This window comes from Triticum dicoccoides, chromosome 3B, assembly GCF_002162155.2.
Source record: "Triticum dicoccoides isolate Atlit2015 ecotype Zavitan chromosome 3B, WEW_v2.0, whole genome shotgun sequence".
NCBI lineage: Eukaryota > Viridiplantae > Streptophyta > Magnoliopsida > Poales > Poaceae > Triticum > Triticum dicoccoides.
Genome location: NC_041385.1, coordinates 830,225,419 through 830,237,781, shown reverse-complemented (window position 1 = coordinate 830,237,781; position 12,363 = coordinate 830,225,419).

Genomic DNA, 12,363 nt, shown 5'->3' with positions numbered 1-12,363 from the left:
TGATGATGAAAAGTAGTAGAAGAAGTAGAAGAAGAAGAAAAGAAGTAAAAGAAGTAGAAAAAATATGAAAAAAGAAGAAGAAGAAAAGAAGTAGAAGAAGTAGAAGAAGAAGAAGAAGAAGAAAAGAAGATAAGAAAAGAAGTAAAAGAAGTAGAAAAAAGATGAAAGAAGAAGAAGAAGAAAGGAAAGAAGAAGAAGAAGAAGAAGAGAGGAAAGAAGAACAAGGATAGAAGGAAACACCCCAACCCCCTGACCCCGACACCCCGACCCCGACACCACACCCCGACACCCCGACCCCGACACCACACCCCGACAGTGGCAGACGACAAAGGCTGCCGTTAGCCATCTAACGGACTAACAGCATACTTATTGCCGTCTGCTCTCTTTGTCGTCCGCTGCTGATGGCAAAGGACCCTTTACCTTTAGCCTCAGAAAGCACACGGCAAAGTAGCTCTTTGCCAATCTAGTCTTTGTCGGAGTCTTTTGCTGTCCCCGGCAGACGACAAAGGCCTTTGCCGTCCGCCGGCCCTGCCTTTGCTGTCTGCCGTGGCAGATGGCAAAGTAGCTGGTTCTTGTAGTGCATGAGATTTTTTTGGTAGTTTCTATGCCACTTTTCTACTCTGATATTTTCTTTTGTGCTATACCAGAATTTATAATTTCCTGAGCAATGCACAAGGATGATATCTGGAGCGGTCAAGAGGATGAGTTGTTTTTTGAAAAAAAGTTTGAAGAGTTATCTACTGCCCTTTTGTTTTGGTGCTCATTCTTTTTAAACCGATGATGCTTGAGGTGCTATTAGTGTTGTTGAACTGAGAACCTTGCTATGATCTGTTGATGTGAACCTGCAATGCAGGATGTACTGCAGGTGCATGTCCTTGTGGTACTATGAGATGTATTGGCTGTTTGGAGATGTACTGATATTGTGCCATGTATTTTATCATCTATATGATTACACATTAGTTTTACTATCAAAATATGAACTGTAGCAGTCACTATATTGGGTCGCTCTTTGGGTCACTTAGAGTCCCGTTTAGAGTCTGGGTTGGCAAAGATGAATAGTTTTACTTATTCTGTCTTCTATGAAAAGCACCTATCGTATGTCCCAGAGACAAACTTGTAAATCATGCTTTTGATAACATCATGCTTTGATACTTTGCTCTTTCCTAGATTTTCCTGAGATGTGAACGTATATGTCTTGCATAATAAGTGCTTGTTTATGTTTGGTTTTCTCTAAACTTTGTTTGTATGATTGAGGGCAATTTACTTGGTTCTTTGACGGAGCACTAAAATTGCGTTCCTATGATGTTGCAGGTGCCCAGTTTGTGCTCGCTACCGAAGGAGCTCCATGTTGAAGAAGATTGAAGACACACAGAGCTTGTAAATTCTGTGGTTGTTACACATAGAGCTCCATACGGATTTTGTAGTGGTTACACATAGAGCTTGTAAAAAGTGATTGAAGATGTATTATATGTTATTTATATAGTAGCAGCTCCATACTGATTTTGGCTGCTGTTATTTTAAGTACTACTTGTATTGTTTTGTCTATGCCAATTTAAATACTGGCTATTTATTTACTATGAAATTGAAATCCGAAGAATATGACCTTGACAATTGGGACCCACTTACTAGAACCTGACAACTGGGACCAATTACCAGAACTTACAATTGGGACCCATCTCAATTGAACCATCTTAAAACAAGAAAAGAAAAATGTAATTATAAAAAAATCTGTAATTGTTGAGCCAAAAAGGCCATCGCCCAGAAAATAAAAAGGCTATAATGTTGCGCTAGGCCCATGAAATCGAAGGAAATTTGACAGGAAAAATATTAAAAAGGCTGAATTAATGGGCTCGGCCCATCTAAAGCACCGAAATGGACTGGGCTAAATCTAAGTAACGACCTTATGAATTGGTCACAATTTTGCCACATCGGATCCGACGTGGCCTGGGCAGACAGCCAGTGACCAAAACAAAAGGTCATGGGTTCAACGACCTTCTTTTTTGGTCGTAAACGTCTATGACCTTCTCACAGAGAAGGTCGTTAATTTCAGTTTATGACCGCCAGCTTTTGACCTTCTGTTTTTGGTCACAAAAAGGTCGCAAATGAAAAACAATGACCTTTCAGTGAGCAATAGTCCAGGTCACAAGTTGACATATTTCTTGTAGTGAACCCTTGAAAAATTCTTCATGTTCACGTTTTCATCTGCTCTGAATGAATCAAGATATTTTCCTGCCAGGAAGGGAGCAGTGAATGACTTAACACTCCATTTCTTTATGCAGGAATGATTTGGGTTATACTTATTGATCATGAAGCAGTTGATTCTCCCATCAAATCATGCATACAAAGACCATGGACACTGATAACCCGCAAGTATACGGGATCGCAATAGTTTTTGATAAGTAAGAGTATCGATCCCAACGAGGAGCTAAAGGTAGAATAAATATTCCCTCAAGTTCTATCGACCACCGATACAACTCTACGCACACTTGACGTTCGCTTTACCTAGAACAAGTATGAAACTAGAAGTACTTTGTAGGTGTGAAAGGCTAGGTTTGCAAGACAATAAAGAGCATGTAAATATAAACTAGGGGCTGTTTAGATAAATATGCAATAAAGTAAATATTAGTAGAGAGCTTTTTATTACGAGAAAGTTATTTGTCCAAGGCAATCGATAACTAGACCGGTAATCATTATTGCAATTCTATTTGAGGGAGAGGCATAGGCTAACATATCATCCCTTACATGGAATTCTATGCACTTATGATTGGAACTCTAGCAAGCATCCGCAACTACCAAAGATTCATTAAGGTAAAACCCAACCATAGCATTTAAGTATCAAGTACCCTTTTATCCCATACGCAAACAACCTACTTACACGGGTCTGTGCTTCTGTTCACTCACGCCACCCACCATAAGAAAATCATAAACATATTGCAAACCCTACAGCGGGAATCCCTCACGCTTGCGCGACACGGAGGGCACAATAGGACAGCACCAATAATAAAACATGCAACTCAAACCAATCATGATCATCAATTAACCCATAGGACAAAAAGGATCTACTCAAACATCATAAGATAGCCATACATCATTAGGGAATAATATATAGCGTTGAGCACCATGTTTAAGTAGAGATTACAGCGGGTAAGGGAGAGGTTACACCGCTGCATAGAGGGAGGAAGAGTTGGTGGAGATGTTGGTGAAGATGGTGGCGGTGTTGGTGAAGATCGCGGTGATGATGATGGCCCCCGGCAGCGCTCCGGCGCCACCGGAAGCAAGGGGGAGAGGGCCCCCCTTCTTCTTCTTCTTTCTTGACCTCCTCACTAGATGGGAGAAGGGTTTCCCTTCTGGTCCTTGGCTCCCATGGCTTGGGAGAGGCGAGAGCACCTCCGAGATTGGATCTATCTCTCTGTTTCTCTCTGTTTCTGCGTTCTCAGATTTTACCCCTTCACCGTTTCTTAAATATCCGGAGATCCGTAACTCCGATTGGGGTGAATCTTTCGCCCAGATTTTTCTTGTAAAATTAGCTTTCTTGCGGCAAAAGAAGGTCATCAACCGCTTTATGGGTGGCCCACGAGAGCCCAGGACGCGCCCAGGGGTAGGGGGCACGCCCCCCTATTCGTGGCCACCCCGGACACCGTTTCGTGTTGATTCTTCCTCCGGAAAATCCCAAATATTCCAAAATAATTCTCCGTCCGTTTTTATTCCATTTGGATCCGTTTGATATTGGTTTTCTACGAAACAGAAAACATGTAACAAATAGGAACTGGCACTGGGTACTGGATCAATATGTTAGTCCCAAAAATAGTATAAAAAGTTGCCAAAAGTATATGAAAGTTGAAGAATATTGGCATGGAACAATCAAAAATTATAGATATGATGGATACGTATCAGTATCCCCAAGCTTAATTCCTGCTCGTCCTCGAGTAGTTAAATGATAAGAAAAATTGATGTGGAATGCTACCTAGCAGAATCTTGATCATAAGTCTAATCATCGCATGAATATTAAGATACGGGTGATTCAAAGCAATAGTGTATCATTTGACATAAAAACAATAATACTTCGAGCGTACCAATAAAGCAATCATGTCTTTTAAAAACAACATGGCCAAAGAAAGTTATCCCTACAAAATCATATAGTCTGGCTGTTGCTCTATCTTCATCATACAAAGTATTTAATCATGCACAATCCTGATGACAAGCCACGCAATTGTTTCATACTTTAATAATCTCAAACTTTTTCAACTTTCATGCAATACATGAGCGTTAGCCATGGACATAGCACTATAAGTGGAATAGGATATGATGGTGGGGGTTATGTGGAGAAGACAAAAAGGGAGAAAGTCTCACATCGACTAGGCGTATCAACGGGCTATGGAGATACCCATCAATAGATATCAATGTGAGTGAGTAGGGATTGCCATGCAACGGATGCACTAGAGCTATAAGTGTATGAAAGCTCAAACTGAAAACTAAGTGGGTGTGCATCCAACTTGCTTGCTCATGAAGACCTCGGGCATTTGAGGAAGCCCATCATAGGAATATACAAGCCAAGTTCTATAATGAAAATTCTCACTAGTATATGAAAGTGATAACTCAAGAGACTCTCTATATGAAGAACATGGTGCTACTCTGAAGCACAAGTGTGGTAAAAGGATAGTAACATTGCCCCTTCTCTCTTTTTCTCTCATTTTTCCTTTTTTTCTTTTCTTTTTTATTAATTTTTTTCTTTTTGGTGGGCTTCTTTGGCCTCTTTTTTTATTTGGGCTTCTTTGGCCTCTTTTATTTTTCATAAAGTCCGGAGTCTCATCCCGACTTGTGGGGGAATCATAGTCTCCATCATCCTTTCCTCACTGGGGCAATGCTCTAATAATGATGATCATCACACTTTTATTTACTTACAACTCAATATCTAGAAAAAGATATGACTCTATATGAATGCTTCCGGCGGTGTACCGGGGTGTGCAATGATCTAGCATAGCAATGACATCAAAAAATGGACAAGCCATGAAAACACATGCTAGCCATCTTATGATCATGCAAAGCAATATCACAATGAATGCTTAAGTCATGTATATGATGATGATGGACATTGCATGGCAATATATCTCGGAATGGCTATGGAAATGCCATGATAGATAGGTATGGTGGCTGTTTTGAGGAAGATATAATGAGGCTTATGTGTGATCGAGCGTATCGTATCACGGGGGTTGGATGCACCGGCGAAGTTTTCACCAAGTCTTAAGGTGAGAAAGGGCAATGCACGGTACCGAAGAGGCTAGCAATGATGGAAGGGTGAGAGTGCGTATAATCCATGGACTCAATATTAGTCATAAAGAACTCATATACTTATTGCAAAAATCTACAAGCCATTGAAAACAAAGTACTACGCGCATGCTCCTAGGGGGATAGATTGGTAGGAAAAGACCATCGCTCATCCCCGACCGCCACTCATAAGGAAGACAATCAATAAATAAAATTGTGCTCCAACTTCATCACAAAGCGGTTCACCATACGTGCATGCTACTGGAATCACAAACCTCAACACAAGTGTCTCCACAATCCACAACCATGCACTAGCATGACTCTAATATAACCACCTTTATATTGCAAAACTATTGCAAGGAATCAACAATATCATATTCAGTGATCTACAAGTTTATGTAGGATTTTATGACTAACCATGTGAATGACCAATTCCTGTCATCTCTCTAAATTTATATAAGTGAAGCAAGAGAGTATAGTTCTTTCTACAAAAGATGTGCCCATGCTCTAACAATTATAAGTGAAGCAAAAGAGCATTCTACAAATGGCGGTTTTCTATATGAAGAGAAACAGGCAATCCAAACTTCAAATGATATAAGTGAAGCACGTGAAGCATTTTATAAAGCCATACTCAAAAGATTTAAGTGAAGTGCAATGAGAATTCTATAAATCAACCATGGACTATCTCATACCAGCATGGTGTATAAAAGAAAAGTGAAAACTTAATGCAAAAGACGCTCTAAGATTTGCACATAATGCATAAACAAAACGAATACGAAAACAAACCGATACTTGTTGAAGAAAGAGGGGATGTTTTCCGAGGCATCCCTAAGCTTAGACGCTTGAGTCTCCTTGAATATTTACTTGGGGTGCCTCGGGCATCCCCAAGCTTGATCTCTTGCTTCTCTTCCTTTTCCTCAAATCGAGACATCCTCAATTAGACACTACATCCACACAAAACTTCAACAGAAAACTCGGTAAGATCCGTTAGTATAATAAAGAAAATCACCACTCTAAGTACTGTTGCAAACCAATTAATATTTTGTTTTTGCATTTTTTCCACTCTAATATAGCTTTTCCATGGCTTAATCCACTGATATAAATTGATAGATTCATCAAAACAAGCAAACTATGCATCAAAAACAGAATCTGTCAAAAACAGAACAGTTTGTAGAAATCTGAACATCCACCATACTTCTGGTTACCCAAAACTTATACAAAAATTAGGAAACATAAACAAGTTGTATATAAAGACATTGAAAAAGGAATCAGAACCAATTGACGTTTCAGTTAAAAATGTAAAATCGCTCACTAGAGCCAAAGTTTCTGTCCTGCACCGTACAAACCAACAAGCATTGTAAACATCCTAAAGGCAAATCTTGGCACATTATTTTTATAATACAATGGAATTATACAAGGGGATAATTATTTTTGATGAAAAGTTTCTGTAATCAAGATTCACAAAGTTTCTGTGAGCATGAACAAAGTTCAAGGAGCTCTCCCACTTCAACAATGCTTGTCTTTCTCACTTTCACTTCCCTTTTCGAAAAGTTTTTTGGTTCCCCTCTTTTTTTTTTAAACTGTATGAAAGCACTCAACAGAAATAAATGACTATCTAAAACTTCCGGGTTGTCTCCCTGGCAGCGCTTTCTTTAAAGCCATTAAGCTAGGCATTTAGTGCTCAAGTAATAAATCCACCCGGATCCCAAGGTATATCAAAGCCAATTTTAATTAACAATGATTTGTAATTTAGTAGTGAGCACGAAGTAACATATATCATGCAACAACGAAGTCTAACTCACTTCCTATGCATCGGCATGTCATAAAAGAACAATTCATGCACACATAGTAAAGGCCAATGCATAGTATAGGCAGTTTCTTGCAATTTCCTAGTATGGGAAACATAGAGAGGTGGAGATATAGTTCCTCTCTCATAATAATTGCAAGTAGGAGCAGAAAGCACATGCATATTACATTCATCAAAATCATCATGTGCAATGGTAAAAGGCAACCCACCAATATAATCCTTAATAAGCACAAACTTCTCCGATAAAGTGTAGTAGGGAGAATTCAAAAAGATAATAGGACTATCATGCGTGGGTGCAATAGAAACAATTTCATGTTTCACATAAGGAACTATAGAAAGTTCATTTCCATAAGCATAATTTATATTGGCATCTTGGCCACAAGCATAGCAAGCATCATCAAAAAGGGATATTTCAAACAAATTCAAGGGATCATAGCAATCATCATAGCAATCATCCTTCGGTAAGCACGAAGGGGAATTAAACAATGTATGAGTTGGAGGGTTACTCTCATTAGAAGGTGGGCACGGGTAGCTAATCCGCTCTTCCTCCTTTTGTTCTTCGCTCTCCTCATCATCTTTTTCATCCAATGAGCTCACTGTTTCATCAATTACTTCTTCCATAGCTTCCTGCAAAATATTAGTCTCTTCTTGGACATCGGAGACTTTCTCAATAAATACATTAATATTGTAATTGTATTCATAATTTTCATAGCAATATCTAAGTATAGCAAGATTTTCTGGTCTATAAACTGAATCATCAAAATCATCAAACGCTTTAAAACATAGATTCAACCTCATAAGCACCCATAAAAGCAACAAATTCTTCTATTTGTTCCACATCTTAGTAATCAAAGATACCATTAGCATAAGAAGCTAAGGTTTCATTATCATTGAATTTGCATGAAAAGGGAAGGTGTGGAGACTTCATCCTAGAACAACAAGTATAATCATGCATCAAGCATAGTTGCCTATTATACCACTTCAACAGTTAAACTTGATCCCATAATAGTTTCCCTTTTTGTGTCAAGCGATAATCCCTAAAGTATTCACGTTGATCCAACTTACTCCCATAACATAATTGAGTTGGGTTTTCTCAGGATTATCAAAGTAGTACATAATATCTTGAACATAACGAGCATTGAGGGTTTTAGGAGGTTCCCCATCTCCATGAGTAGAAAGTACACCTAATTTTTTTGGTATTTCATGATCCATGTCCATAACTAAAGATAGAGAACAACTAAGAACAGCAAATAAAAAGTACTTAGTGATAAAGCAAACAAGCACACACGAGAATATTCACCCCACGCTATGACTCCCCGGCAACGGCGCCAGAAAAAGGTCTTGATAACCCGCAAGTATACGGGATCGCAACAGTTTTCGATAAGGAAGACTATCGAACCCAACGAGGAGCTAAAGGTATAATAAATATTCTGTTAAGTTCTATCGACCACCGATACAACTCTATGCACGCTTGACGTTCGCTTTACCTAGAACAAGTATGAAACTAGAAGTACTTTGTAGGTGTGCAAGGCTAGGTTTGCAAGACAATAAAGAGCATGTAAATATAAACTAGGGGCTGTTTAGATAAAGATGCAATAAAGTAAATATTAGTAGAGAGATTTTTGTTACGAGAAAGTTATTTATCCAAGGCAATCGATAACTAGACCGGTAATCATTATTGCAATTCTATTCGAGGGAGAGGCATAGGCTAACATATCATCCCTTACATGGAATTCTATGCACTTATGATTGGAACTCTAGCAAGCATCTGCAACTACTAAAGATTCATTAAGGTCAAACCCAACCATAGAATTTAAGTATCAAGTCCCCTTTTATCCCATACGCAAACAACCTACTTACTCTAGTCTGTGCTTCTGTTCACTCAGGCCACCTACCATAAGCAAATCATAAACATATTGCAAACCCTACAGCGGGAATCCCTCACCCTTGCGCGACACGAAGGGCACAGTAGGACAGCACCAATAATAAAACATGCAACTCAAACCAATCACAATCATCAATTAACCCATAGGACAAAAAGGATCTACTCAAACATCATAAGATAGCCATACATCATTGGGGAATAATATATAGCATTGAGAACCATGCTTAAATAGAGATTACAGCGGGTAAGAGAGAGGCTACACCGCTGCATAGAGGGAGGAAGAGTTGGTGGATATGTTGGTGAAGATGGTGGCGGTGTTGGTGAAGATCACGGTGATGATGATGGCCCCCGGCAGCGCTCCGGCGCCACCAGAAGCAAGGGGGAGAGGGCCCCCTTCTTCTTCTTCTTCCTTGACCTCCTCCCTAGATGGGAGAAGGGTTTCCCCTCTGGTCCTTCGCTCCCATGGCTTGGGAGGGGCGAGAGCCCCTCTGAGATTGGATCCATCTCTTGTTTCTCTCCGTTTCTGCGTTCTCAGATTCTACCCCTTCATCGTTTTTTAAATATCCGGAGATCCTTAACTCCGATTGGGGTGAATCTTTCCCCAAATTTTTCTTATAAAATTATCTTTCTTGCATCAACCGCCTTACGGGTGGCCCACGAGAGCCCAGGGCATGCCCAGGTGTAGTGGGCGCGCCCCCTATCTCGTGGCCACCATGGACAGCGTTTCGCGTTGATTCCTCCTCCCGAAAATCCCAAATATTCCAAAATAATTCTCCGTCCATTTTTATCCCGTTTGGGTTCCATTAGATATTGGTTTTCTGCGAAACATAAAACATGCAACAAACAGGAACTGGCACTGGGCACTGGATCAATATGTTAGTCCCAAAAATAGTATAAAAAGTTGGCAAAAGTATATGAAAGTTGAAGAATATTGGCATGGAACAATCAAAAATTATAGATACGACGGAGACGTATCATACACCCATCTTCATAAATGCCTTTAACTCTTTTCCTATCATTTCTGGGGCACTTGATGTTAACCCTTTCATGACAGCTATACTCCATGATAGCCCTCCTCAGTAACTCAACACTAGCAAATGTCTGACCCACTTTCAACTCTGGTTTAGCCAGGCCATCTTCTCTGAAACTTTTGAAATTCAGCTTAACCTTATCTTCATCAGATGAAGGCAAGCACATGTCCACATCTTCAGTAGGATCATCAGCTTCTTCTTGGACTGCTTTACCTTTGCCTTTGTAACAATCAACATTTTTGTCAAACAACTCATCATCATCTTGCAGATCAATGTCTGAATCAACAATTTGTGTAATGTAATCTTCATTTGAATCCTGCATTACCGAATAACCAACTGTGTCTGCTGCATCCATGTTCAAACACCCAGAGGATTTCCTGGTCCTAAGCCCAAACTGAGATGAAAGGTAAGTAGTTCCTGGCTGGGGTGGACTTGGTATGAAATCATCTTCTTCTGACTCCGATTCACTTTCCGACTCTGTTTCATCTTGCTCATGCTCTTGATCAGGTAGAGGCAGCTCCTGTTCCACTTGAGGGAGCTCAGCCTGCTCCTGTTCCACTAGAGTGAGCTCAACCTGCTCCTCTTGCCGCTATTGTGTCTGCTCTTCTTGCTGCTAGTGTGCCTTCTCCTTCTTTGGCCTAATTCCACTGAATTTGTTAAATGAAGGATCCTCATCATCAGAATGAACAGGAACATGAGAAATATATGATCTCAAGCTCTCATCATGACCAAGAAAGATTTGCTGAAAATGATTCCCATTAAGATCACAATCCTTCATGTTCTCTGTCATTGTGTTGTCTCCCATCTTAATCTCTATTAATCCATTATTGTACACTGCCAACCCAAGAACACACCAATAAGCCCTGATCCCCCAATTTCCTCAATGAGACTAGAAACCATAGTAGGTGTCCAGTTATATATCTATGTCACAGTAGTCATACATACCAAATGGAGTGGCCTTTGTGGTAATCCCTATGATTGCCTGCACAAAGGAAATAGCCACCATGTATGACCTCAACAGAGAACTGGTTGCTTAGGGGTCCTCCAAAACATTCAGAGTTGCAATGTTTAGACAAGATAAACAGAGACATTTATGAAGGTTGAGTGAAGCTGAAAATATTCAGTTAACTCCAAAAGTTTAGTTACTATATCAAACCACTAGTAGCTCAGTTAACTGATTAAGCGGGACCTAACCAAGGGTACTGAGCAAACAGTAAAGTAATGTAATTGGACCAAAACAAGTAAAGCAGCAATTTTCAGTGTCAATATTCAGTTATTGTACTAAATCAAGTTCAGACATTTCAATATTTAGACGGGTTAACACATATAAATTCAGTTATCTTACAGAGCAAATTTCATACATGTTACAGAAAGAAAGCACGGATTCATGGCCTCCACTGACCAAATATATGATCTTTATGGGCAAAATGATCATCTCAGGCGCAAAACGCTCATCGCATATCATGATCAACAACCAGGCCATATAAAGCAAAGAAACAGGCGAGAAGCGAGTATGGCCTCCCCCTAACATTTTCCAAAATCAAACCCTAATTTTGCTATGCAAACCCTAGACCATATCTAGATACAAGATCCATTGCACATCAGAAACCCTAGCTTTGATATGTGGCCCTGCTAAACGTCCGCTTCTAAAACCCTAAACCCTACACCATCCGTGGCAAAAAGGGAGAGAACTAGCACAAACCCTAGCAGTTGTGCGCGATTGACTCACACGCAAGCTCTTCCCCGGAGCTCGAGCATACAACATGTCGCGACGGTGACGTACCATAGACAGGCGGCGAGGCATGGTCGTCACGACGCGACGGTGCGAGAGGGACGTCACGCAGGCCCCTTCCAAATGGCGCGGACGGCGGTGGCGCAGCGTCCGACGATGAGCTCATGGTGTCGTCGCCATGCTTGCCCACGCCGGAGACGGAACCACATCGGCAGCGACGACGAACTAGGGGAGAAGGAAGAAGCAGCAGGGTGGCTCGGTTCAGTAGGGGGTTTGCTCGATCCGACCAGGTGGTGGCTCGATCAGACCAGTTGTGGGGGGTCTTTTAATAACTTCAAGTTTTGCAAAAAAATAACTACGTGCATGCGTAATCGAGCGGCTGGGCACATGTGGGAGTCAATGCACACTTGGCATCGGTTGACTCGGGCCAGGTCAGCGCATACGTACACAAAAACATATAATGGACCGTAGATGACCCCTAGCGCAAGTTTGGTGACTGTATTACGGGTATTTGTAACCACAGGGACTAAAGCTAACGCCAGCGCACGTAAATGGACCTGTAGTGAATTTGTCTCAATCAGAAATATGTGCGAAGACCGAGAATAACACAGATGATTGCTGCTAATAAGACGTGTGTGTTATG